The sequence below is a fragment of the Prionailurus bengalensis genome, chromosome D4 (assembly GCF_016509475.1).
Source record: "Prionailurus bengalensis isolate Pbe53 chromosome D4, Fcat_Pben_1.1_paternal_pri, whole genome shotgun sequence".
Lineage (NCBI taxonomy): Eukaryota > Metazoa > Chordata > Mammalia > Carnivora > Felidae > Prionailurus > Prionailurus bengalensis.
The window spans coordinates 71,646,044-71,671,624 of NC_057359.1; the positions used below are offsets into that span (position 1 = coordinate 71,646,044).

Sequence of the window (25,581 nt, forward strand, 5' to 3'; positions counted from 1 at the left end):
TCTAAAACTACTGACAGTACAGAACCCTTGCTGGATGGTTCTATCCAAGCCAAAATACGGTGAAACCAAGCTCTCACTTGCACTCATGTTAATTTTCATATATGAGGTGTTTAGAGAACATACTGCAATGAAATAAAGTCTACATTTTGGTAGAATTGCCATTTCAAATGGGTCCAGCTTCAGAAAATGCTATTACTATGAATTTAAGAATTATAAAAATTGAAGTCCTGTAATCCACTGTTTCTCCAAGATCATGTGGCCCACATGTTCTGAAAAATGCCAAGTCCTGGATCCTTCCCAGATTGCATGAATGGGAACCACTGTCGGGGGACCCGGGACTTTGCATCTTAAATACATTCTCTGGTGATTGTGATGCAAAGTAATGAGTGAGCACCAATGCCCTACCCCATGATTGCTCAATTATTGTGGCTTTGCCACACACAAATCTCCCTCACCCTCTAACTCCTGGCAGTCCATAAAGGCAGAAACGAAAAGACCAGTATAATCTAAATTGGTTTCAGTTGATGGCTAACTTGGGATTAGAACCAAATAATGGTAATCTCTTCCCTTAGTTCCAGTCCAAGGTTGTCCCTAAAAAGGAGAACAGTATCTGGGATGTAGTAGAAGAATGAGGAAAGGGGCAGAGTATTAAATGGGGCTAAATTTGGGGAAATAAACAGCCTAAAGCAATGATTTATTCACACTTGATCCTTGGAGATAAGTGGTAAAAAGCTGAGAACTGCTCAATTTGGAGGAACCTGCCAAAAGAGGACAGAAAGAGGAAATCCCAACAGAGAAAGGGGTTGCAGGAAACACCACTTGGATTCAGCCTGTAGCTTCTGCGAAGGTTCTCTCGTTTCTCTCTCAGAATTTTGTCAAGTTTTCTTGTACGCAAACTAAGCTTTATGCAACCGAGAATACATTCTTCCCCAGGTAAGCAACCTCGACATCAAAGTAGTTGATGTCCACGTTTGTGGCAACGTGAGCAACAACAACAAAAAAACTCAAGAATCATTTTTATATGCAGGGGTGCGTTCTTTCCTCACATATCAAGAAGAAATCCTAACACTGAACACAAAATGGGCCCATACAATTCTTTCTGTTGTTTTGGGTTCTGGTTTTTTAAAACTACATTTCATTCTATTGCCAAATACAGATGCAGACTGCAGACAAAACATCCTACCACAAAACTAAATCTGAAAATGCCCAGGACCAACAAATCCACAATAAAGAGGCTAAATTCCAAACCCGAAATGGTAAATGTAATAACGATGACCCTTACCATGTGGTAAAAGATGAATCCAATTAATGTTACCTTAAAAAGAATTTCAGTAACTCCTCTCTTTCCTGTTACAATTGCCCATGATAGGCCTCAAAAGCCAGCAGTTTGGTGGAGACATTTTCTGACCAATGTACTCCTTCACCCTGTGTGAACTCTACGAACCAGGCATTAGTGGATTCCATAATCTGTCAAACATTTACAATTACAAGGGGATCAATAAAACTGGAATTGTCAAATGGGTACTTTCTAGATTGCTCTGATTTTAAAATACCAAAAGCGGGGGGGGGGGGGGGGCGGTGAAGATAGTGACTCAGAAAAATGACATTTCTTAAATCATGAGGCTGGAAAGGATCTTAAAGATTATCTAGTAAATCTCCCCTACCCACTACTCCCTCCTCCAAAACACTCAGTCGTTAAGCAAATCATTATCAAGGGCAATTTCAACATATTCAGAAGTCTGACCTCTCTGCTTAGCCCCTCATTACCCAGAATTTCCCCCCATGACACTTCAAAATCCCCCTTTCTAACTGGAATTGGACATCCATACAGCTGTTCTACATATCACACATCTGGCCTTGGATCAAGTTACCCAGCTTCCCACCCCTCCAATTCCCTGGCTCATCAGCCCTGTCCAGTCAAAATGCTACAGTCCACCCCCTGAGCTCCCCACACACCAGCCTGCTATGCTCCTTTCTGCTCTCTAACACCCCAATTCTGATTAAACTCCAAACTCCTGTTCTGCTTCCATTCACAGCCTCCAGGGGTCCCAAGGAGAAAACTTAAGGACAAGGTGAAGATATCAATGTATTCTAATCTCAGCAGAGCCCCCAACAGCAGCCATTAATGCTGCCACTTCTCTCTGCTCTCTTTCATTTCTAATGGAATTTCTTCTAAGCCTCTAATCCTTTCAAATAGACTCTGTAACTCTTGCATCCATCATGGAGAAGTCAGTATCAGGCAAGAACCCTCTTTAAATTCTGCCCTTCCCCTCCTGCTCTCCCCTATAGCCCATCACTGGAATAATCTGCACCATTCTTGCATGTCTCTTCTCTGGCTTACCCACCACACACACTCTAGACCACTCCTCTCAAACTTGGAAGCACACTAGCATCACCAGGTGGCCGTCCCGTTACGGGCTAAACTGTGTCCCCCAAAGATCCATACATTGAAGTTCCAAACCCTACTATCTCAAAATCTACCCTTATTTGGACATAGGGTCTTTAAAGAGGTAATTAAGTTAAAATAAGGTCATCAGGGTGGGCCCTAATCCAATACGACTAATGTCCTTATAGGAAAAGGAAATTTGGACACAGACATGTACACACAGAGGAAAGATGTGAAGATACAGGGAGGTGACCATCTATAAGCCAAGATGAGATGCCTCAGAAGAAACCAACCCTCCAACACTTTGATCTTGAACTTCTAGCTTCCATAATTGTGAGAAAAATTTCCATTGTTTAAGCCACCCAGTCTGTGGTATTTAGTTATGGCAGCCCTAGCAAATTCGTACACGTCCCGTGCCCTCCTTACTCGCTCTTATTCCTCCATCTTGGTGAATGTTTGGTGACTCCACTATTACATATCTTTCACATCTGCCTCCTTCCCTCCAAACCCACTATCACTGCCTTAATTCAGGCCTTCATTATCCCCCCTAAGATATCCCAGTCGCTTCCACCAACTACCATTTCTCCTGGCTGTGTGGAGAAGCGCCTTCCTGAAATAGCAATCTAGCATGCCAACACTGTTCCTACATTTCCCTACTGCCTCAAGTCCAACCTCCTTGAAACTAATATAACACTGGATGTTTATTATTCTTGAATTAAAAAATTAATTAATTTTTTTTTAAAGAAAATGGTCAGTAGAAACAGAAACACATTTGTTAACTCTAGGTAGAAGTAGACCATAAAAGAGACCATAGTGGAAACAGGCCATAAATTAACATGATTAAATGGAAAATGGGGAACTGCAAACGTGAGTGGGTTTGTTATTTAAATATTGCCATAATGCAATGGTTTCATAATGTCTGGCTTCAGAAACATTTTAAGCATTTTAGAGAATATTCTAATCAGTGTTTTTACACTAAGAAACATATTTTTAGAAGAGCTGAACAGTTTTAAATTCTTTAAGATATGTTTACTGAAAAATTTTTACTAGCGGAGTTATTCTATTATCAAAATGGGACGATAAAGGAAAGGATCTAGGTAAGCAAATAATTAGGTAAGTACATTTTCCTTGTATTAGAATAAGCCCTAAATAGTCCACCAATGTCTGTTATAACAACAATGGACATGCTTAAAACTTTTTTCCAAAATTAATGGAATGTTAAGTATGTTTTACAGTAACTCTTACAGGAATAATATTTTTAGACATGAAACCTGAGCTGATCTTTACTCCTAAAGAAGATATTCAGCAAGGTCTCTAATTCCTAAATCAGATAAGAATTTGTGATTTGTGGTCCCCACTCTGAGGTGGCCAAACACTTGAGAAGAGTTGCCAAGACTGCATTTCCCAAGGTCACGGTGACAAAGTCCTACACAAGGGTTGACATTCCCTTGAATAAGCAGAGACGTTCAAATGATGCTCCCATTCCTGAAGATAAAATTCCTCCAGGGCGCTTTAGATTTCTGTCTACCCAACTTCTCTCTTCAATGCCTCTCCTTAGAACACCAGGCGGTGCATGAGAACACTCTGTGCCTCCTCCTGGCTTTGTCTGCGTTGAACTTAACTCCTTAACTCCAAACCCTTCTGATCCAACTTATTTCTAGTACTAGCCTTGAGCAATGCATGTGCCTATTACCTGCCTGGACTGAAGCTCAATCCAGATCCCAAACACCAACTGCACACCCTACCCCTGCCTTGTCCCAGATCAGGAGCCCTGAGGTCCTGGCCAGGCTTCCATACGGTATCAGCTTAAGGAGAAAATATTCAACATCAAATAAAGGAAAAGGAGCTGATGAATCAGCACCAAAACACACTAAGTAAAATACCCACAGTTACCTGGACTTCTTGAATAAATATTTATCATGAATGAGGAATTAGGTAAAGCTCAAACAGAAAAAGCATGCATCTTGTCTTTTTTTTCCTCAAATATATTTTACTCAAAAATAAGAACAAGTGATATAAGGCACTAAGAGAAATAGAAAGACTTAAAATTATTCTGAAATTACAAAAAAAATGTATTTAATCAACTGACTTAATATTTGTATAAGAAAAACAGAGTTGTCAGGTACTTTTCATCTGTTTCACATAAGACCCATTCTTTACCAAATATTCCTTAAACCTGGAATAGTCATTAAAACTGAATTAGTCCTCCATGTGATTCCTTAGCCCTTTAAATCTCCTTGAAATAACATCACTCACTGTCCAGTGGGTTTTTATAAAATGTGGATTATATATAACTTAGATAGTGCACATTTCCCCCAAAGCTAACACTCAGCATATAAACCAAAGATAATGATTTTTCATCTTCACGGACTCTCAAAGGTTAAAAAAACAAATTTAATTTCAGGTGTGAACAAACAGCAAACCAGGATGTTAAAGCCCTAAGGATCTGCTCAGGAAAGTCCTAATCTTTGCCCCCCCTTCCATGTTCCCAAGGGAAGCATTAGCCTTACCTTACAATACACATAAGGATGTAAATACCTGGAGTTTTTACACTAAATTAGCTCAATGGCATGGGGTCATCAACTCTTTGAATATTAAACAGCCAGAGCAAAGTTGAAAATAAGAAGTCTAGGGGCGCCTGGGTGGCGCAGTCAGTTAAGCGTCCGACTTCAGCCAGGTCACGATCTCGCGGTCCGTGAGTTCGAGCCCCACGTCAGGCTCTGGGCTGATGGCTCAGAGCCTGGAGCCTGTTTCCGATTCTGTGTCTCCCTCTCTCTCTGCCCCTCCCCTGTTCATGCTCTGTCTCTCTCTGTCCCAAAAATAAATAAACGTTGAAAAAAAAAAAAAGAAAGAAAATAAGAAGTCCAGAGTCACCAAATAAGAGAATGATTAGTGCAATGGATTCCAAGTCCTCTGTTTTTTAACTTTTCACTTGAGTACAGTGGACAATGTTATCTTAGTTTCACGTGTACAACACAGTGATTCAATTTCTCTGTAGGTTATAGGATATGCTCACAAGGGTAGGTACCGTCTGTCACCATACAATGCTATTACACTGACTACATTTCCTATGCTGTACCTTTCATCCCTGTGATTTACTCATTCCATAACCGGAAGCCTGTATCTCCTACTCTCCTTCACCCATTTTGCCCATCTGTCCACCCCCTTCCCTTTGACAACAACCAGTTTGTTCTCCGTATTCACAGGTCTGATTCTGCTTTCATTTGTTCACTTGTTTTTAAGATTCTGCTTTTGAGTGAGATCATATGGTATTTATCTTTCTCAGTCTGACCACGTCCTCTATTGTTTTTATTTTTTTAAAAACTTTTTTAATGTTTGAGAGAGAAACAGAGCATGAGCAGGAGAGTGGCAGAGAGAGAGGGAGACACACAATCCAAAGCAGGCCCCAGGCTCTGATCTGTCAGCACAGAGCCCGATGTGGGACCCGAACCCATGAACTGTGAGATCGTGACCTGAGCCAAAGTTGGACGCTTAACTGACTGAGCCACCTAGGTGCCCCCAAGTCATCTATTTTAGACAAGGACCTAACGGCCTGGGAAGTGTGGGTACCGTTAAAGGCCCCATGGACAGTGGCAAAACAGACACTTGAATCCTGATCTTCCATCCATCTCATTTAGTTTCAAACTTACTTTATGGATTTCCATTTGATTTTGTTTAAACTCTTCACACAGCTTTTTAAAAAGGGTGAGGGGAGAACCCTAAAATCCTACTATGGCAAAATAAGTAAAAAAAAAAAAAAAGCCATAAAATCATATCCTAATAGCAATAATCCCTAACTATTATTGAAAAAAAAATTACTGAGAAGCCATGAAACACTTATCCCGTCACCTGGTCTTCACTTACCAAATCTGAACTTCAGTGCTTCACACTCTCACAAATTATGCATAGTTACTGAATTGGTAACAACACTATATAATAAAAGTATTTTTGAATCCAACCAAAACTACATCTACAAATCCATGCAGAGCTTTGTACAGTTCCTACTGAAGAACAAGTTTACAACAAATATTATTATTTAGCAATACACAAAACTGCTATAATACAAAACTGCTTCAACATATATCTACATCTATGCCCCCAAAATATTCTTTCTATTCCTACTTGAATTTTGTCAAGTGGCAGGGGAGGAGGGAGAATCACAAGTAGGAAGGCCCACTAAGTATCACAAAAAATTGCCAACTCACCCAACCATACGCTTGCTTTCCATCTGTCATTCATTTTTAGTGCTCTATTTCGCTTCTATTACTCATTTCTTCTATGACTCTACTGTCTCATGTGCACACATCCCTCCTCAGCCTTGCAGACTTAACCCCTTCTCATTCTGCAGATCTCATCAAATGTCACTTCCTTCGGGAAATCCTGACTCACCCCAAAGTCAGATAAGGTTCCCCATTTAATCACTTTTGAAACTCCCTGTTCTTTTTCCCTTCTAATATCCGTAACATTTTGTACATATACATTCGGGTGATCCTTTGGTCAATATCCCCCTTCCCAGTAGACTCTAGGCTTCATGCCTCCAGTGATAATGGCTGCTTTATGCACCACTCTATTCCCAGCTACTAGCCCAGGAACTGGTATTGGATGCAATAAAGACATGTTGAATAATGAATGGCCCTAATTCCACATGGAACAGCAAAAGACCAAATCAATGTTTGCAAAATTTCTGAGTTACGACCGGCACTTTTTACTGAAAATGAACAGACTATAACAGAAAATATAGGAACAAAAAGTATTATAGTTTACTGTATGTAGTTAAACTGCATGAAACTTGTTTCATTCGTGTATATGACCATTGGTAACCTTGGGTCATGGACAAAAAAAAAAAAAAAAGGTTGAAAGCCACTACACCAGATCAATACAATTCCTCCCAATTTCCATTAAAATGCTCAAGAAGGTGCACAAAATGGGAAAAGTCAGCAATAGGACTAAAAAGAGGGGAGAGAAGCCAAAAATCAAGCCATTATTTCTACCACACTCTTTGAAAGATGGATAAGAAGCACTTTCTTGGACCATATAAATCTGAAAGATGCACACTGCATCTTTTGAACTTGAACAAGATAGATGCTCTGATTAATGTAGGAAAAATTCCTAAGTCTAGCTCAGGAATGCATTGGCCAGATAACTATGAGGACATCCCCCAACTACATAGGAGACACCTTCCAAGCCAGCTAAAGCAAGTGGCCTACATGTCCCCAAGAGCTAATGAGGGTCAAAATAGACACGTACAAAATACAGCGACAGATTTTATTACAAAATAGAAGACAAAAATTTGAAGTCTATACTTAAAATTTAGGAGGAAAAATGTATATAAATTTATGCAGAAATCGGGAAGGGAAAAGAAGGCAAGAAAAATTAAGGCATACTAAATTCTTTGCTGTGCAGAGGAGTGGGATGAAAAGTTATTTAGTTCTTTGACTTTGAGAACAAAGAAACCCAGGTTTAGGAATGTACTTGGAAATACAGAGGCAGTCGCTAGTAAAACTGAAATCTAGACTTGGCCGTTTCAAAATACTATGGATGTACTGAAACAAACAATACACAGAAAAAGAAAATAAAGGTAGGAAGGATATTAGATTGAACCATACAGAACTGCCATTTTTAAAGGTCAACAGCAGTCAACTACCAACGATTTCATATGACTGAAGCTATCAACAATGAAAATAACAGCAGTTGACACATTCAGTGTGCCAACCATTTTTAAACCATTAATTCAGGGTGTGTGTGTGTGTGTGTGTGTGTGTGTGTGTGTGTGTTGTTTCTTTACAAGTAGAAATCCTAGACTTAGAGACCTCATGTAATCTATGTAAGCCCATATGGCTGAATATTGGTGGAAAAAGGCAAGCCAGTACATTGTACTCAAGGCTATAGTACCTTTCATAACAAAGAGAAAACGGAAGTGTAAGAAATAAGTTCAAGCATGTTAGTTGTAACAATAAATGTAAAAGCAGTAAGTTTCCTATGGGGGTATGTAAAAACAAAATCCAATTAAATGCTGTTTATAGGGAAAATACATTAAATAAAATGACACCCAAAGTTTAAAATCAGAAGGATAAGTGAAGTCTTCTCAAAAACAAAAAAGAAAAGAGTACTGACAACATTAGTTGCAGGAAAAAAGGAGGATGTAGCTCCAAATGCACAGAAGGTTATTTTATATTAATAAACACATAATAAAGGCCCAGCAGGAACCTTTATTTAATATTATGCTAACACACAGAAAGGGCCATAAAGAAATTAACAAAAGCCCATTTGTAAATAGAGACTAAAGGACAATTATCAGTCTATGACAGCTCAAGTATAGAATCAGGGCACAGAGAATGTGAATTATATTATAGTGGTTGAATTAGTAACATATCTGTATTTGTCACCCAGAGAACATCCTGCTCTTTTCAAGAATCACGACACAGAAACTCTCAACCAGAAAGAGAAACTATACAAACCTCACTTAGTTACCATGATAAATAAACCGAAGTTTATACAAAAGTTTACATGAACACAATAAAGCAATAATCAGCCAAGTCATAGCGAACCACCAGTAGTGTTCCCATGAAGTCAAGTATTAACAAGAATGATTACTTTCCCTGTATTGTTTTATATTTTCACAGCAATTTTTATTAGCACAAAACAGAATTTAAGCTGGTTCCATTAAAAACATTGTTACTTTTAGATTGAAAATTCCTCCTCCCTCAATGACTGACAAAATTTGTAAAAAATACTGTTGATAATTCAAAATTATTGAAAATGAAGTACTATATATCAAAAATGCCAAAGTTAATCAATCTCTACCCTTATGCAATTCCATCATTTAAAACAAGTGACCTAATTCCAACTCAAGAAGTGAGGCTGAGACTTTTGCCTATTTTCCTAATTTTTTTTCCAGTCAAATTAGCCTTTTTTCTTTATCAACGTCTCTTTCCTCTTCTATCCTCACCCCCCCGTTTTACTAAACGAATTCAACTCATCTTTCCAGCCCCGACATAGATACCACTTTCTCGGAGAAACTCTTCCCACTCTCCCAAAGCTAGTCTCCCCATTACACTCTTCTTACTGCTTTTCTCAGTAATTCCCATCATGCTTGGAGTTACTTATTCATGGTCGACTCCTTCTCTAGATTGTAAATCTCAGGTAGTCAAGACCATATTTTATGTATGAAAACACGCTCAGTAGATGGTAAGTATTTAATATTTAATTCAAAACATGTCAGCTCAAAAAATTTTTATTCAAGAACTCTGACTTTTACTGTGTGCAAGGCATTGCACTATACATTGGGAAAACAGCAGTAACTATAATGGAAATTATATAAATTTCCCTCCTTTAAAAAGTCAAAAGGAAATACAGCGGAGAAGAAAATATCAGGCAAGGCAGAAAAACGGGGAAAGTCTTACTATTTTAAATGTAGCTATTAGCGAAAGTCACACTAAGAAGGTGACACTTGAGTTGAGACCAGAAAATGGAGAGAGAACAGCATACAGATACAAGGGACCAGAGCACTCCAGGCAGAAGAGACTGGCCGTGGCAAAGGCCCAAAACCACAGTCCACTGTGTAGATCAGCTCAACCATGGAGACTCTTTAGAAGAAGCCTAGAGCTCTGGGAACACCAGCACTTAAAGATGGTGGAGGAGCACACACCCTTAAAAGAGAGAAAAGAAGCAAACAGAGACAGAAATAATTAAACACGATACATATTAAATACTGTGAATATCGGGGCACCTGGGTGGCTCAGTCGGTTAAGTGTCCGACTTCAGCCAGGTCACAATCTCGCGGTCTGTGAGTTCGAGCCCCGCGTCGGGCTCTGGGCTGATGGCTCAGAGCCTGGAGCCTGCTTCCGATTCTGTGTTTCCCTCTCTCTCTGCCCCTCCCCCGTTCATGCTGTGTCTCTCTCTGTCTCAAAAATAAATAAACGTTAAAAAAAATTTTTTTTAAATAAATACTGTGAATATCATGTAGTCACTGGAAATTAAAAACGAAAGATGTTAATGGCAGATGTACTTACGATACAATGCAGAAAATGCTACTGAATATTTGATAAGGTCAAATATTTGAAAAACTGCAAGAAATTTTCCCAAAATGGAATGAGGAAATTATTCTTTCATCTTAATTTTTTATTTTTTTAATCTATTTTTTTTTTGAGAAAGAGGGAAAGCACACACAGGCACGGGAGGGTTAGAGAGAGAAAGAGAATCTCCAGCAGGGTCCATGCTCAGTGTAGAACCTCAGGGCTTGATCTCACAGTAGCGAGACCTGAGCAAAAATCAAGGGTTGGACACTCAACTGATAGAGCCACCCAGGCACCCTGAAATGAGGAAGTTATTCTTGAGTGGCAGAACTATGGATGAGTCTCCTGTACTGTCCAAATTCTAAAATGAGCATGTTCTGTTCTTACTATCAAATGGAAAAGAGTATAATTTTAAAGAATCATAATGGCTTAGAAAGAAAACAACTAAGAACAGATTTATCTTTGTTCTCTTACATGCAAGAAGCCATGCCAACATAATTGTATAAAATGGAAATACACTGTTAATTGGAAAAGGTTTTTTTTGTTTGTTTGTTTAAACCAAGAAAACAGCAGAGTTATACCATATCCTACTTACACCTTACTTAGGTAACGGAAGCTTACATTTACTTGATCAGATTTTATAAGTCCCCACGACAAACCTGTCGGGAGTTTCTCTGTCAGGTCTTTAAGATAGTGGGGTTCCCAGAGTTTGCTGAGTTTCTCGGCTTGTCTTTTACTGTAGCAATGACAGTAATGGGGCTTTCACTGCTGCTATTCCTACAGTAAATTAAAATTATATTTTGCAATTCCTCTCAGCCCCCAAACTACCACCAGTGTTCTAATTAGTTTCAGAACTGTCTTTTCCTTTCTGGAATTGATGGTTTCAGGAGTTTTTATGCACCCACAGGAACATCAAGCTGGAACTCTACCCTCTTTGTATCATCCCATCAAGAGAATCCACGGTGGGTGTTCAGTGAATGCTTGATAACCAAGAAGTCTATTTCAATCACCTACTAGAAAGAAAAAATAGCCTAAAGAATCAAAATACATCTTGTCCTTGTTAAAACACCAAATATATTGATGGGAGGAGGGCCCCTTCACAATGTATACATATATCAAATCATCGCACTGTACACTTTAAATATCTTACCGTTTTGTCAATTATGCCTCAATAAAGGGGTAAGGGGAGATTTTTGTTATATTAAAAAAAAAAACCACCAAGCATATATTGCTCTTCTCACTCTAAAAGTTCTCTTCAGCTTATCCCATAAATTTCACTGGTACGATTTACTTTGACATGTCACAATCACCCCCCAATACTGCCAAGCTCTGACCTCTCAGCTAAGCTTCCAACTCAAATTTCCAACTATCCACTGAAAATCTCTGCCTAAAACCAACACGCCTCGCTGGAAGAATCCTCATACTGTCATGTTCCACCTGCTAATGGCAACAAATGTCCTTTTTTTTCTTCTCCTTTGTTTAATGGTCCCAGTGGCTTTTTACACCCTTCTGTTGGCACTGCAAGGTTGTCCCAAAGCATACCACCACTCTGCCACAAACCCTAACCTGTCACTCACACTCAGTGCCTGGGCTTTCTGCTGTTCCCTGTGCACCGAGCTTCTCGGCCAACTTGTGCACCGAGGCCAGAATCCTACTACAACTCCTTCCTTCACTCCAAGGCAGAGATACTGTCTCCACCCTCAGATATTCAGATGGCACTTTGTTTAAACCACAGTTGAAAATATTTATCACTGTCTACCTGATCTGAGGGATTTGTTTCCAGGGCTATCTCTGTTTATGAGCTACTTGAGAGCAGGGACCATACTTTCTTGGGGTGTGCGTGTGTGTGTGTGTGTGTGTGTGTGCGTGTGTGTGTATGTATGTATGTGTGTGCGTGCATTCACGTGTGCGTTTTAGTGTCCTCAGCGGACGGTGAGAAGAACTTAACCACAGAAGCCGCATGCAACTGAATTGACAGGGTCTCAGATAAAGTGACCAGAGAACAGATTCTGCTGGATTTGGAAGCCAGCCATCCTGCCCTAGCCTTTGAACCTCTAGGTCTCTGTGTCTCCCCAAGGACAGCAAGCAGTTCTGTATGGAAGTACAATAAACACCGAGGAGTCCACAATCAATGCCTCATTTTCTTAACAGGACAATAACCCCTCTTCCAACAAGTCACAGCCCAAGATGGCCAAGCAGCCCCTTCACAAAAGGCGATTCTGTTTCAGCTGTGATGCTCCCTGAGCAAGAGCCCGCCACCCTCACCACCCGATCACCGACTTCAGAGGGGTCCTCATTGCACACTGGTGCGATGAAACCTGCCTTCTGTTCAGTGTAGTCAGGGGCCTGCCACAGACGCCCTGTTTGCCACCTAACAAAAGGTCTGCACATGCCAAACACGTGCTCCGCACCGCCCCTCCCCCCACACCCGAGACCCAGATGAGTCCTTGTGAGAATAACATTCTCTGCAAGGATACTTCTTGTCTTGCTTGTCACGCAGCTGGAAATCATTTTCTTGTTCCCTGTTCATACAGCCAGACATTCATCTCTCTCTGACAGAAACTTCGCTGAGTAATACCACGTTTAGAGTCAAGAAGAGTCACACGTGCTTTTGGGACTTCACACTTCTGAGGCATGGTGGCAGCCTCAAGGAGACTCTCTAGAAGGAACAAGGCAGGAGCGAGTGTGCGCACACACACACGTACAAACAGGTGTTTGGGTATACGCAAACATACCTGTGCACACACATATAAATATGTACATACACAAACATGTTTGTAGCTTTGTGCAAGCAACACTACAAGTCCAGAAGGCTCTGTAACAAACTGTTGACAAAGGAGGTACATCACGTGGGTAAGGTTAAAGGAGCAGAGGAAGGTTATTGCATTTGCTTTAAACACATCTACATCATCTGCATCATTACAAAACCCAGTTCTTTTTGTAAATGAACGCAGCACCCTTCTTCTGGTTAGAACACTTCATACTGTGTTCATTCCCTCGGCGATTTAAACAAGATAAGTAAAATGCATTAACAGCAAAGAACCATCATCGCGTGACCTCAAAATAAGTCTGATTTCGGAATGAACACTAGATTTGGATTATTCTAGGAAGTCATAAATCTAGAAACTCAAACAGGTTGGGTCAAAATCGAGAATATCCAAAATGAGATGGAAAGAGGCCAAGATTATGAATACGACACAGCTCCATCTGTCTCTAGACTTGACATGAACAGGTAAATCCTAGCAAAACACTTCAAGTTTATAAAATGACAATGAGAATGCCAGGCTCTACCTCCTTCTTCTCCCATTTACAAGGGAAAAGCTAACTTACTCGAAGCCACCGAGACTCCAGTAGAAGAATAATTCAACAAACATGCTGGATATTTGAAGCATTTCAAAAGAACTTCCATTAAAATAACATGGTCGAATGCAAGCTCCCTGAAAAGAAATCGCACATGTCTTGTTTTCTACAATTTCCCAGTGTATGGTAGGAGTGCAACAAATATCTATTGAATATGGAGCGAATAAGTGAATAAAAGATTAAATTAAGGAACAAGTAAATGAAAACTAGAATTAGCAAGCAGATAATGTCAGTTCTTATTCCCATTTTACAGCTACAAAAAGAAAACCTTTGACTTACCCGACAATAGCAAATCTGTAAATACAAAGCCTAGTGATTCCCTCTATCTTGATCCCTTCTTTTCTCTTTTGGGTTTCTTGATGTATCTCCTAGGGTCCTTCCAGATCCTAAGCCTCCAGCAGCCTTCCCTGACCCTGGCCCTTACCACAACCGCCACACCTCTGAGGGTCAGGTGTCCCTCTCTGGTGCTCCCATAGTGCCATGTGTTCATCTTGCTCCTCACACTTGCTGCACTGAAATGCTTGTTACAATGAATCTGTTAACATGCCTGTACCTCCTGGAAGGTAGGAGTCCTATCCCCACTCCCAGCACTGAGTACCTAGCACAATGCTTGTTATACAACAGTCAATTCAGTGCTGCTCGTGTTGAAGAGAACTGGTCTCCTTTGGCCCTCAGTCATTTCTCCTTCCAAAGAGCCAAGAATATCCTTCTCTTAGGGCAGAATTTCAGAATGAAGGAAGCTTAGGGATTGGTCAAGGAGAACCACTTCAACATGGAGAAAGAAAATTGAGGATAGCATATTTACATGATATCAAATCTAGTCCATCGTTTTGATATTTAAGAAGATGGATAAAGGGAAACTTGCTACAAAGAAATGCTCCACAGTAGCACTCTCTGCATAAAGAGTCCTAAACCTTCAAAAGCATAGGCACCCATCACGGCCATCATGGAAATTGCCCTGCAAAGAGATCCATGTTAGAGGTGTTATTGGTCAAACTTTTTCTCTTTTAGAGAGAGAGGCTGGTTTTGAAATTGTTTTATCTCCATATTAAATACAACAAACACAGCCTGATCTACCTCATTCAGGCTTGTACACGTTTGTTTTAGCTCTGGACTAAAGTTAAGAGTCTGCCCTATCATTATAGCACTTTTTAAAAACAGTACTATGAAAATAAAATAAATTATAACCTAAATCCATGCACACAGTAAAACAGTCCACTTTCATTTCTGACAGAAATTTGAATTTTACATGAACTTCAAGGTTAAAGTTTCTAGCACTGATCAGATAACAGGAGCTAACATCAAAGTACTAAGATAATTTCTTTTGCCCCACCCCCATAAGTCAGTAATAACAACAACACAATTTTGAATCCATACTAACCCTGCAGGGGAAAGGAAAAAAAAAGGGGGGGGGAGTATTTAAATAAAATCACAGTTACCACCCCCCTTTCCCTCTTCACTCCCAAAAAAAACAAAGAAACAAAAAATGCATTCTTCTAAGAAATGAAATATATGAATCCTGGACTCCTTCAAATGAATGAACTAAACATGCCAAATTCCAGTTGCCCTGCAAAAGATAACCTGGTGGAGGATCATTCATTCAAATTGTATTCAAAGACAGTAAGGGGGCACCTGGGTGGCTCAGTCGGTTGGGTGTCCGACTTCGGCTCAGGTCATGATCTCGCGGTCCGTGAGTTCGAGCCCCACGTCGGGCTCTGTGCTGACAGCTCAGAGCCTGGAGCCTGTTTCAGATTCTGTGTCTCCCTCTCTCTCTGACCCTCCCCCATTCATGCTCTGTCTCCCTCTGTCTCAAAAAAATGAATAAATGTTAAAAAAAAAAAATTTTTTTAAAAAGACAGTAAGAAAGAAGCTGACCTCATCTCCCCTTAGTAGGGTGGCTGGGCAGCCCAGCACCTCCAGACTCAAGGCAATTAGAAGACTTGCCCCAACCAGTCCCACCTTTGACACACAGCTGAAAAGCCACCCATTCCCACCTGTGACATGAGGCTATTGTGGTGTGAAAAGAAATGCACAGAATGCCTGTCTCTCAAATAGATCCCATGGAGGTTGTTCCTATCCAGAGAGGTAATGAACTAGACACCTTAGCTCTAGAGATTTAGAAGGAGACAAACAGATGATCAGAAAAGGAGGTTCTTAAAAAAGTATCAGTCTACACCATTAAGCTACTTCCACTGGAATTAAATTTAAAGAATTTTCAGAGTTGTGTCAGCCCTCACTGCAGTACCCAGAGTGCTGCTCTCTCCCCACCTCCTCACTGGATCATCCCCCCACGACCCTTTACAAGGGCATGAGCCCCATTTTGAAACTAATAGTAATTCTTTCTCTTCTGTGCCACAAATATTCAACCACTGTCGTTAAATACTATGTATAACATAAACAGGGTCAAGAATGTTGGTTGCCATTAGAGTCATGTTTAAATTAGCATTAACCAGCAGGCCCTTCCCTAAACAAAACAAAATGCTTTCTTGGTCAGCTCTGTGCCTGGAGAGTGATTTTAACTCACATGCTCAAAAGGCGTCCCACCATCATTAATTTTTACTAAATTAAATTTCTCAAAAGACCACACTACCAGTTCGGCAGGACTATGGAGGAAGAAACTGCGTACTGTTTATCCTATACTTTGTATATAATTTGAATAAGCGGGCAGCATCGCCCTGAAATTCACTAGCCATGAATTACAACAAATTGGAAAGGAATAGGGCTGCCTGGGTGGCTCAGTCGTTTAAGTGACTGACTCTTGACTTCGGCTCAGGTCATGAGCTCATAGTTTCATGGGTTTGAGCCCCACATAGGGCTCTGCACTGGCAAACACGAAGCCTGCTTGGAATTCTCTCTCTCTCTCTCTCTCTCTCTCTCTCTCTCTCTCTGTCCCTCCCCCATTTATGCTGTCTCTGTCTCTCTGAAAATAAACGTTTTTTAAAAATGGAAAGGAATAAAACCTCAGCCCTTTGAAACATCCCGCCCCTCGCAATGCCCCAATAGGCGTCACTCACTGGCTTCCTGCACCCCCCACAACTTACTGCCTGGAACCTTTCCAGCCTTCGTTACCCCAGACTCCAACTACATCTTCACTCTCAACCATTTGTCTTTCAAGAGACATATCATTTTCATCTTTCAAGGCCCTTCTGCGAAGTCTTCCCGAGTCAGAAGTTCGCCTTCCATTCCCTAGCATCTCAAGGGTTCTTAGATTCTACAGCCACCATCCAGCTACTACATAATGGAATTAGCTACATGCTTTTTCTCTGCAATGCAGCTCTTTCTAGAGCCTCCTTTTCATCATCTTTGTGTCTGCCACTATAGAAGGAATTCAGTAATTGCTTATTCAATTAAAATTTCCTCCTTTTCTCCCAACTTTCTAAGACATCCATAAGAGTTCCTCCATGAGATATTTAAATAATAACACAATAGAGATGGGGTTGGGGGGGGGGGGGGGAGACGGGGTAACGTGATATGTAAAAATAAGAAACCAAGTAGTATGATGCTGAGTTAACGAGGCCAGAGCAAACTTTCAGACTTTAAGCCAACAGCTTATGTTCCCAGTTTTATGACATCACACTTCACTTTTAAAATAAATCATGTTCCTCAAGTGTGTACGAATATGGGTACCAAAAAAACTAAAGACAAGGAAGACAAGCCACACATTAAGCACAGACATTAAAATCTTGACCTCAAATTAAATTTCAAGTCTTGCTATTTGCTGAACCCTTGGGGCTTCCCAGTGAAAATGATACAGTGTATTCTGCCCAGACTGCAACTTTCCTTACTAAGCATTTGAAATAAGATTCTTGGCCCTAAAAATCACTAACTTCAGACTGAAGGCCATTATGTATCAAAAAGACTCAGCAAGTGAGAGTTTTACTTTCTTTGAACTTTCCAATAGGTCTAACAGAACGGATTCAAACCTCGAAAAGTCTGGGGTATAATTTTTTTTAAAAAGAAATGAAATCGCCGTTCGGTAAATATTAACTTCAAGCAAAAACAGAAGATTCAAAATGCAAGTTGTTGAAAAGGCTGCCCCGTAAGCTCCCGTCTGTGTATTTTTCCCCATCACTCACAGCGACACTGAGATCCTTGAGTGCTCACAGCACTGGGCAGCTGCTGATCTGGGGACAATGATGTAAACGGGAAGTCGGTCAGGCCGGACTACAGACATCACTCACCTTCATATCAGCCTTACAGCTAAGCAGGTTCACTCACTTTAATAGGATAATGGAAGATTGAATGGGGGTGAGGGCGTACTGTTGATGCCCTTTTGGAGAAGGAAAGAAACAACAGAGGCAAATCAACCCCCAGGTCAAGGCTCTTCCCCCTCTAAGCATCTCCCACTGCAGGTTTTGTACCTTTAGCCCTCTTGTCCTGTCACGCCCCTCTTGGAATAACCCGTCCGCACTATCCCTTACTCTTTTCCTATGGTTCTAACATGGGGTAACCAACCACCAGTTTCTAATTACTTGGGGAAGCTGGAAAGAACAGCGAAGATCATCACATCCCTCCATTTTCCAGATGAGGACTCCGAGATGAAGGACAAGCTGACCTGAGCGGCTGAGGTGGAACCGCTAGGGGACGCGGTGCGCCAAGGGGCTCAGATCATGACAACCCACTCCTCCCGCCTGGCTCTTCATTCCGCCCCTGCCTTCCAGCTACGCTCTTTCCCTTGTTACTCAGCTCCTCACCCTGACATTAACCGGTGTCAAGAAAACACAGCCTTAACATACTTATGATGCTAGTCATTATTCACAATTTTGCATTTGGGGCAAATTTGCTCACTCCTACCCCTTTTTAGAGAACCAAGGGCAGAAACAACTAGATGGCAGAGTGTGAGTGTTAATGTAATTCAGTTCGGCCCACATAGCCCCTAACTCCAGTATATACTCTTTTCCCTTCGGGCTCACTCTTCTGTTTGACAAGGGAATCACTTCCTAGGAGAACTTAGGTTTCCCCCCCCCCCTCCCATGTAGTCTTCCTCGAACCAGAATCACAGGCTTTGAGTCACAGACCACTGGCTTCACAGTTATGCTTAGGCTGGGCCAACAACACTTACGCAAATACGTGAAAAACACGGACTGTTAGAGCCTGAAGGAATAAAGGATTTTACTCTAATAACTGCAGTTACATGTTTCCAATACTCAGGTTTGCAAATATGCATCTATTCCAATGGGAAACGACGCATTCACAGTGAAACTTTAACAAGCGAGCACTCACTGAAAACTCACACTTATGAAAACTCCACAGATTTCAGCAAAAAAGAAAGGAAAGAGAAGTAGCAACGGAGAACAACAATCTCAGGCCCCAGGCTGAAGGCAGCAACAAGTCCTGGGTGCCGTCATCCCTTACATATCAAAGGCCAAATGGCAGCAAAGAAAAAAAAAAAAAAAAAACCAAGAAAAAAATTTAAATCCATTCATAACAAGCTAGTCCTACACAAACCAAACGAGCCTGTCGGTTTCAAAACCACCAACTCAAAGCCAGGTCCCTCCCTTGCCTTCAATTTCCCAGTTACTTGCTAAGCGTGTTTGTTAGGCGGCTGGACAGAAACTAAGTTTAAAGTCCGCAGCCCCGGAGAGACTACGAAGCAGTCAGTGAGAAGCAAGCAGCGCGGGCGCTCCGGGCTGCGGGGCGCGGGGAGCCCCAGGGTTCCACGTCCACCTGGACCCGGCTTTGGGGCAATTTCGGGTCCCCCCATCCCCGCAAGCCTCCTCGCGCTCCCACCCAGACCCAGGTAACCCGAGGCCACCTACGTGTCACTTGGGCGGGTCCGGGCCGCAGACGCTGCACAAAGCGCGGGCCCCGGGGCGCACTGACCTGGCCGGGGGACGGAAGGGCCGGCGGCCCGGACGGCTGCGGCAACTTCCCTCCCGGGGCTCGGTCAACTGGTTGGTCGGGGAGACCAGGGGAGCCTCGCCTCCCGCTCGCCAGCTCGCAAGCGCGCACGCCCACCCACAGCCGACACAGGCGAGCGCGCGCGCGCACACACACTTACACTCGCTCGCACACTCGCACGCAAAGCCACAAAGCCCGTCTGCCCCGGGACGGCGCGAGACGAGCGCGCCGTGTGGCGGCTCAGGCGACTCGGCGGCCGCTGGCTCGGCGCCCAGGGGGCGCCGTCTCCCGCCCCGCGCCGCGCCCTCCCCTTTACCTGCGCCCGCCGCCGCCGCCGCCGCAGCCGCCGCCGCCGCCGCCGCCGCCCCCGGGCTGGCCTCCCGCAGCGCGGTAGCTCCCCGCGCCCGGCCCTTCGCCCGCCCCCTCGGCGGTCGCCCGGAACGGGGCCGCCCCCTGCGCCCACCCCGCCGGGAAGCCGGGGAGGGCTCCGCGGCGCCGGGGTCCAGGCCGCCCAAGATCCGGGCGGCGCTGTGCAGCGGACGGAGGAGTCGCAGCCCGGGGAGCGCCAGCCGCGGCTCGGGCCGACTGCTCGCGCTTTGGCGCGCTGGCCGGGGCGGCGGGGGAGGGGGCGCCGAGGGAGGGCCGAAGCAGCGGCGCGAACGCCAGCCTCCTTTCTTCTTCCTCCGCCTTTCTTTTCTGCCCGCTCCACGTAGCACATGTCAGCAGCTCCCGCACCCCCGACTCCCTCCTCCTTGCTCCCCCCAGCTCGTTCCCTCACCTGGCGTGATGCCCCCGGCCCCCCGCGCTCCTCCTCCCTCATTCACTGCCCTTCCCTTCCCCGAGGCTGGCGGGGGGCGGAGGGGCACCTAAGCCTCCCATCACGACTTTAGCCGCCCCCCACAGCCCTGTGCTACCCACCCGCGGCGGGAGACCCGCGGCGCCGGCTCGGATGCTCAACCCCATCCCCCACCCCCCCGCCCCGCGCGCGCTCACCTCAGCGCCCGCCAGCGTGCTGGGCTGGGTGGGCTCCCCCACACGGTGCATTTTCATTTTGTCGCTCTACTCTTCCCACTTGAAAAGCTCAGGAAAACATCGCGGGGCCCGCAAAACCCCTCAAGTATGGCCTCTCTCTCTGGTAGTTCAGTTTCTGAACTTTGCAGGAGACATAAAAGTTTCTCCCGGCACAGCCTTTAACTGGAGGCTGCAAAGAACGAAGAGTTGACTTCTCTACTAGAAAGGTGCACACGTTTCTGTTTCTGAGTTTTCGATTGACTAGGTCTGCAGACCAAAGCAAGTGTGACCGTGCTCCCCTAGTTCTCCATAGCCAGGATTATACACGTCTCTTCCGCTTTCCCAGTGAAACTTTGCAAGTGCGAACTATCAGTTTTAGGAGAGTCATTAGGGCGGGGAATGCACACCTGGAGGTGTGGGCGGGAGCCGCGCTGGACTAAGTGAGGCCTGGGGATCTTCTCAGGAAAGTGGCAGCCACAGAGGTTCGCTCTCAGGTCCTACAGCCACACCCGGTCCATCGGGGGCTTTCCAGCCGCGCCACCTCCTACCCACCTCCCACTTCCCACCCTTGGCTTCCCAGGATTTCCGGACTTTGGGCAATTCTCTGCCTGTCGCTCCGCTGCTAAAGCCGCCACACATCAATAGTAGCTGTTTAGGGGTAAAAGCTGAGGGAGCTCTTGCCTGGAACGGTACATAGGAGACCAAGATAGCTATAGGGTAGGGGACTCACTCGGCAGGACGGATGACTGTGTCTGAGAAAGAATCGCAGAACAGCAGTGGGGGGCTGCGTTGGTGGTAGACACCCGGTAATCTTGGGCTTCTCAGAAAGGAGAGGTCCCTTTAAACCGCAGTGGGCGGGGAGGGGGAGGCTTCTTGTAAGGGATGGAAACTTTTCAAGCTTCCAGTTAGGTGTCCTTGTAAGAGAACGTGACCATCTCCTGCCCGTCACTGCTTAGGACCTTGACTGTGTTCGCCTTGTGGATACTCAAGGCTAAGACCTGTCTGCTATGGGTTACTACTTGAAGCGGGTTCTTTTTAACATGATCTATCAAATACCACCCCCCACCCACACACCTTTTTTTAAGATTTTGTTTTTTTAAGTAATCCCTACACCCAAAGTGGGGATTGAGCCTACAACCCCAAGATCAAGAGTCGCGCTCCGCCGACCGAGTCAGGCAGCTCCTTTTTTAAAAAATCAACTTCGAACAATTCTTCCTCTCCTTTCCTACCGATTTGTGATTTATTTTACAATAATCCACTTACAGTGTGAAAAAAATTAGAAATGTTAATACATGCACGGTGCTAATATGTTCACGTACAGTGCAGAAATGCATATACATACTCTTATCTCACAAATGACAGCCATTGACCTTAAACTCTAAAACATATTATATTGGACAAATAGGACAATATCCACTATAAAGTCTAATACAAAGTATGCATTGATAAGAAGAGAATACATGCTCTAAGGGCTTTTGTTTTCAACCACAGCTCTACCCAACTCAGAAAATCACTTAGCTAATTTTCCTGTCTCCTTACTACACCCTCTTTTTATTCACTGTTAGGTTTCTCAATGGCAAAACTTTAATATCTACTGAAAAGAATATTTTAAGTTTTTAAAGTATTAGCTTTATCAATAAACATTATTAGATTATTTAATTGATTTAAAAATTATTTCAATGTTTAGCCCCTCCTTATAAATCAAAAGCAAAGTATAAATGAGTTACTTGCCGACCACTCAGCTTGAATTTTTTTCAAATACATTGATTTTATCTCTTACTGTCTTAAGGAATATTGCTGCTTCTGCTTTGATTATATATTAACTGCCTTAACTACACTGGTCCTTTCTAACATCAAATGGGGAATTCTGTCCACACAAGGCATATGTATTCAAGAGTTCTAAGTTGTTTGCTGTAGAACACTTTATTTCCTCTTTATTTGTTCTTCTATGGCCTAACATGAGATGGAGAACAAAATTCAAGGTCAGCCTAGACAGACCTGTCTTTCTGACAAGTGTGGACCTGTCTGAATGAAACTGCTCTGCAGCCAGCTTTAGGACAATAACTTTCAAATCCAATGTAGGTTGTGTGCCCAGTGTAAAAGGAGAGACCAAATGAAGTCCGAGGCAGAATTGAGTTACAGCACAGCGATTAATTCATCAAAACTAGTACTATGTTCCAAATGAGCCAGTTTTCTCATCTGTCAAATGGGATAATAATACCAATATGGTCTATTTTATTGGGTTCCAAGTTGTCTTTATCAAAGTAAGATAATAAATATATTTGAACAGACTTCTTAAAACATTAAAATGGATGATGTTGTTTCAAAAGAGATGAAGGATACCTTGATAGACTTTCTTCAGTGCTTTTTACCTGCCTGTGGCTCTCTTGCCGTCCTGGCTATTCCCTTTCTTGGATAGTCATCCAAATGCTTTCTGCCTTAACCTTTCTCTCTTATCGTCTGCCAAGCAGTGTTTCTCTAGATTTGTTTCTTCAAATGACTTCAGCAGAGCCAAAGACTCAAAGACAGCTGGTGCTGTCAGATGTGAGAAAAAATATTTTCAGCAAAATGAAGAGAATCTTAATGAGGAATGTTTCAAGTACAGTTTACATTAATATCTTAAAGAATACTATAGACTTCATTAGATTCCTGATGTTATCTAGTGAGTGGTCCAAGGGCTATAATTTACGAAGCGTTTTAGGAAGGAAAAATTGGCTGTCGCTGCTTTTGGCTCTGTTATTTGCTCAGAAGGGCTTGCTGGTCACGCCAGTTCTCTGCCTCCCCATGTTCCCTCCTGTCTGGCACAAAGCCTTTGAAATTTTCTACAAGAGAGTAATCAAAACTATCAACAGAAAGATCTGTTGGAAACTTTCCCTCCAATCTGTTAATGTAGATACTGATTCAAAAAATACATTTTGGTGAAACAATCCCCTGAGAGAATTCAGCCTGCTTGGGAAAGTTTTTCAGGTGCCTCCGGGGCATAGGTTTCTTCCTTCTTAAAACGGGGTATTGGTGCCTGTCTGGTGTTTTTCCTTTGACTAGAAAGAAAGCATTCTCCTTAGGAAACCTTTCTATTTTAAAAGGCCAGTAGCAGAGGTGGGTGAGGCAACCCAATTTAGTAAAAAAAATAAAATAAAAAATAACACTCTTGAGGGTAGAAGTGGCATTCAGAGACTCCAGGAATGGGGAGTGGAAGGTGGGATAGTATGGGCAGCAGCCATGTATGAGGACCACCCTGCAATGAAATGAAAGTCCTTTATGGAGACCTCTGTGCTCCCCTGCTTCTTCTTGCACATTTCTGCACGAGTAATCTGGGTAGTCTGAAGCAGATTAAGGACAAGCAAACCCTTTCCTGCAGTCTTCCTCACCCAAATAAAAAGGCTTTGCTAGAAAGCAAAGGGGGAAAAAGAAGAAAATGAAGAAGAAAAAAATATGCGTATGTGTTACATATATAATTTTGAGCTAACAATAGACTCACATACAAAGAAATCATAGAAAGGATCATAAAACAAAAATAGGCAAATTGCTACTAAAACTGATAGTGGAGAAAAAAGAGAAAAACAAGATGATGAATGAGATTATGATGATAGTTTCAGTAGAATTTTTTTAATATTAAGAATATTCTGAGCATTAGAAGCTTAGCTAAAATAAATATTTTTAGTAAAATATAAATTACAGAAATTATTGATTCAAAAAATTTTAAATATGAATATAGACATGGCTGGGTGGCTGAGTCAGTTAAACATCCAACTTCAGCTCAGGTTATGACCTCGAGGTCCATGAGTTCCAACCCAGGGTTGGGCTCGGTGCTGACAGCTCAGAATCTGCAGCCTGCTTCAGATTCTGTGTCTCCTCTCTCTCTACACCTCCCCACTCATTCTCTCTCTCTCTCTCTCTCTCTCTCTCTCTCTCTCTCTCTCTCTCTCTCTCTTAAGAATAAGTAAACACTAAAAAAATAAAATAAAGCATGAATATATTTATAATCATTAAATAAACTGAATTCCCATTTCTAAGTCTACCTGTAAAAAAGCTCAAAGATTTAGTGGGAAAGATTTATGAAATCTTTACAGACAATCTCTATTCAAATGGTTTCAAAGAATAGAAAAAGGAGGAAATCATCTCAATGATCTTACGAGCTAATAAAATCTTGATACCCAAGTCAGAAAGAAAACATATAAAGGAAAATTATTAGCCAATCTTGAAAGGCATTAAAAAATGTTATTCTTACATATGATATTACCCATCCCAGTTCAGCATGTATTTTAAAGATGTACTACATAAGCACATGAGATCGATACCCTAATGTAAGGATGATTAGAAAATATAAAGTAATTTACACTCATTTATTTTTTTTAAATCTTAGCAAACTAGGAAAGGAAACGTAATAAAGAGTTGCTACCAACAACCTAATTCTAGAAACATTACTCTTAATTTTAATTTATTAAACATTTTTATATTAAAGTTAGGAGCAAAACAAGGATAACTTTACCATTTTACCATTTCTACTCAGCAATGTACTGAAGCCCCTTGCCATTAACACACACACACACACACACACACACACACACACACACGGGGGAGGGGAGAGAATTTAGAAGTCATAAGGGTTAGAAAACAAGAAAATATGATTTATAGATGATGTCATTATCTATAAGAAATTCAAGCCAATCTAATAAACTAATAAGACAAATAAGAGTTCAGCAACATTGCTGAGTAAAAGGTCAATATACAAAGAAGCCACAGCCCTTTAGAGATTATAAATTCTTAAAGGTCTCACTCATAATAGCAACAAATCTTTATTATAACTTGCATAAAAACTCATAGAACAGTATGGTATCTATAGAGAAAAATATAAAACTTTATTGAAATACAGAAAAAGGCCTAAGTAAATGAAGAGATACATCATGTTCATGGAGGAGAAGACTCCATGACCACAATTCAATCTACTCCTAATCGTAATAGGGTTTT

General features: G+C 42.3%; 1 protein-coding gene across 4 annotated transcripts in view; it reads right to left on the minus strand.

The window, feature by feature from the left end:
* LPAR1 (lysophosphatidic acid receptor 1) overlaps positions 1–20,944 on the minus strand; it is a 135,519-nt gene extending 114,575 nt beyond the window's left edge. The window contains exon 1 of one of the 4 annotated variants that reach the window (XM_043566423.1): positions 20,596–20,944. The gene's annotated coding sequence lies outside the window, so the exon portion shown is untranslated. Of the gene's footprint in view, positions 1–19,520; positions 19,859–20,595 lie in introns of those variants that run through there. The other 3 variants (XM_043566420.1, XM_043566424.1, XM_043566421.1) reach the window with 3 other exon arrangements.
* Between the last annotated feature and the right edge of the window lie 4,637 nt (positions 20,945–25,581).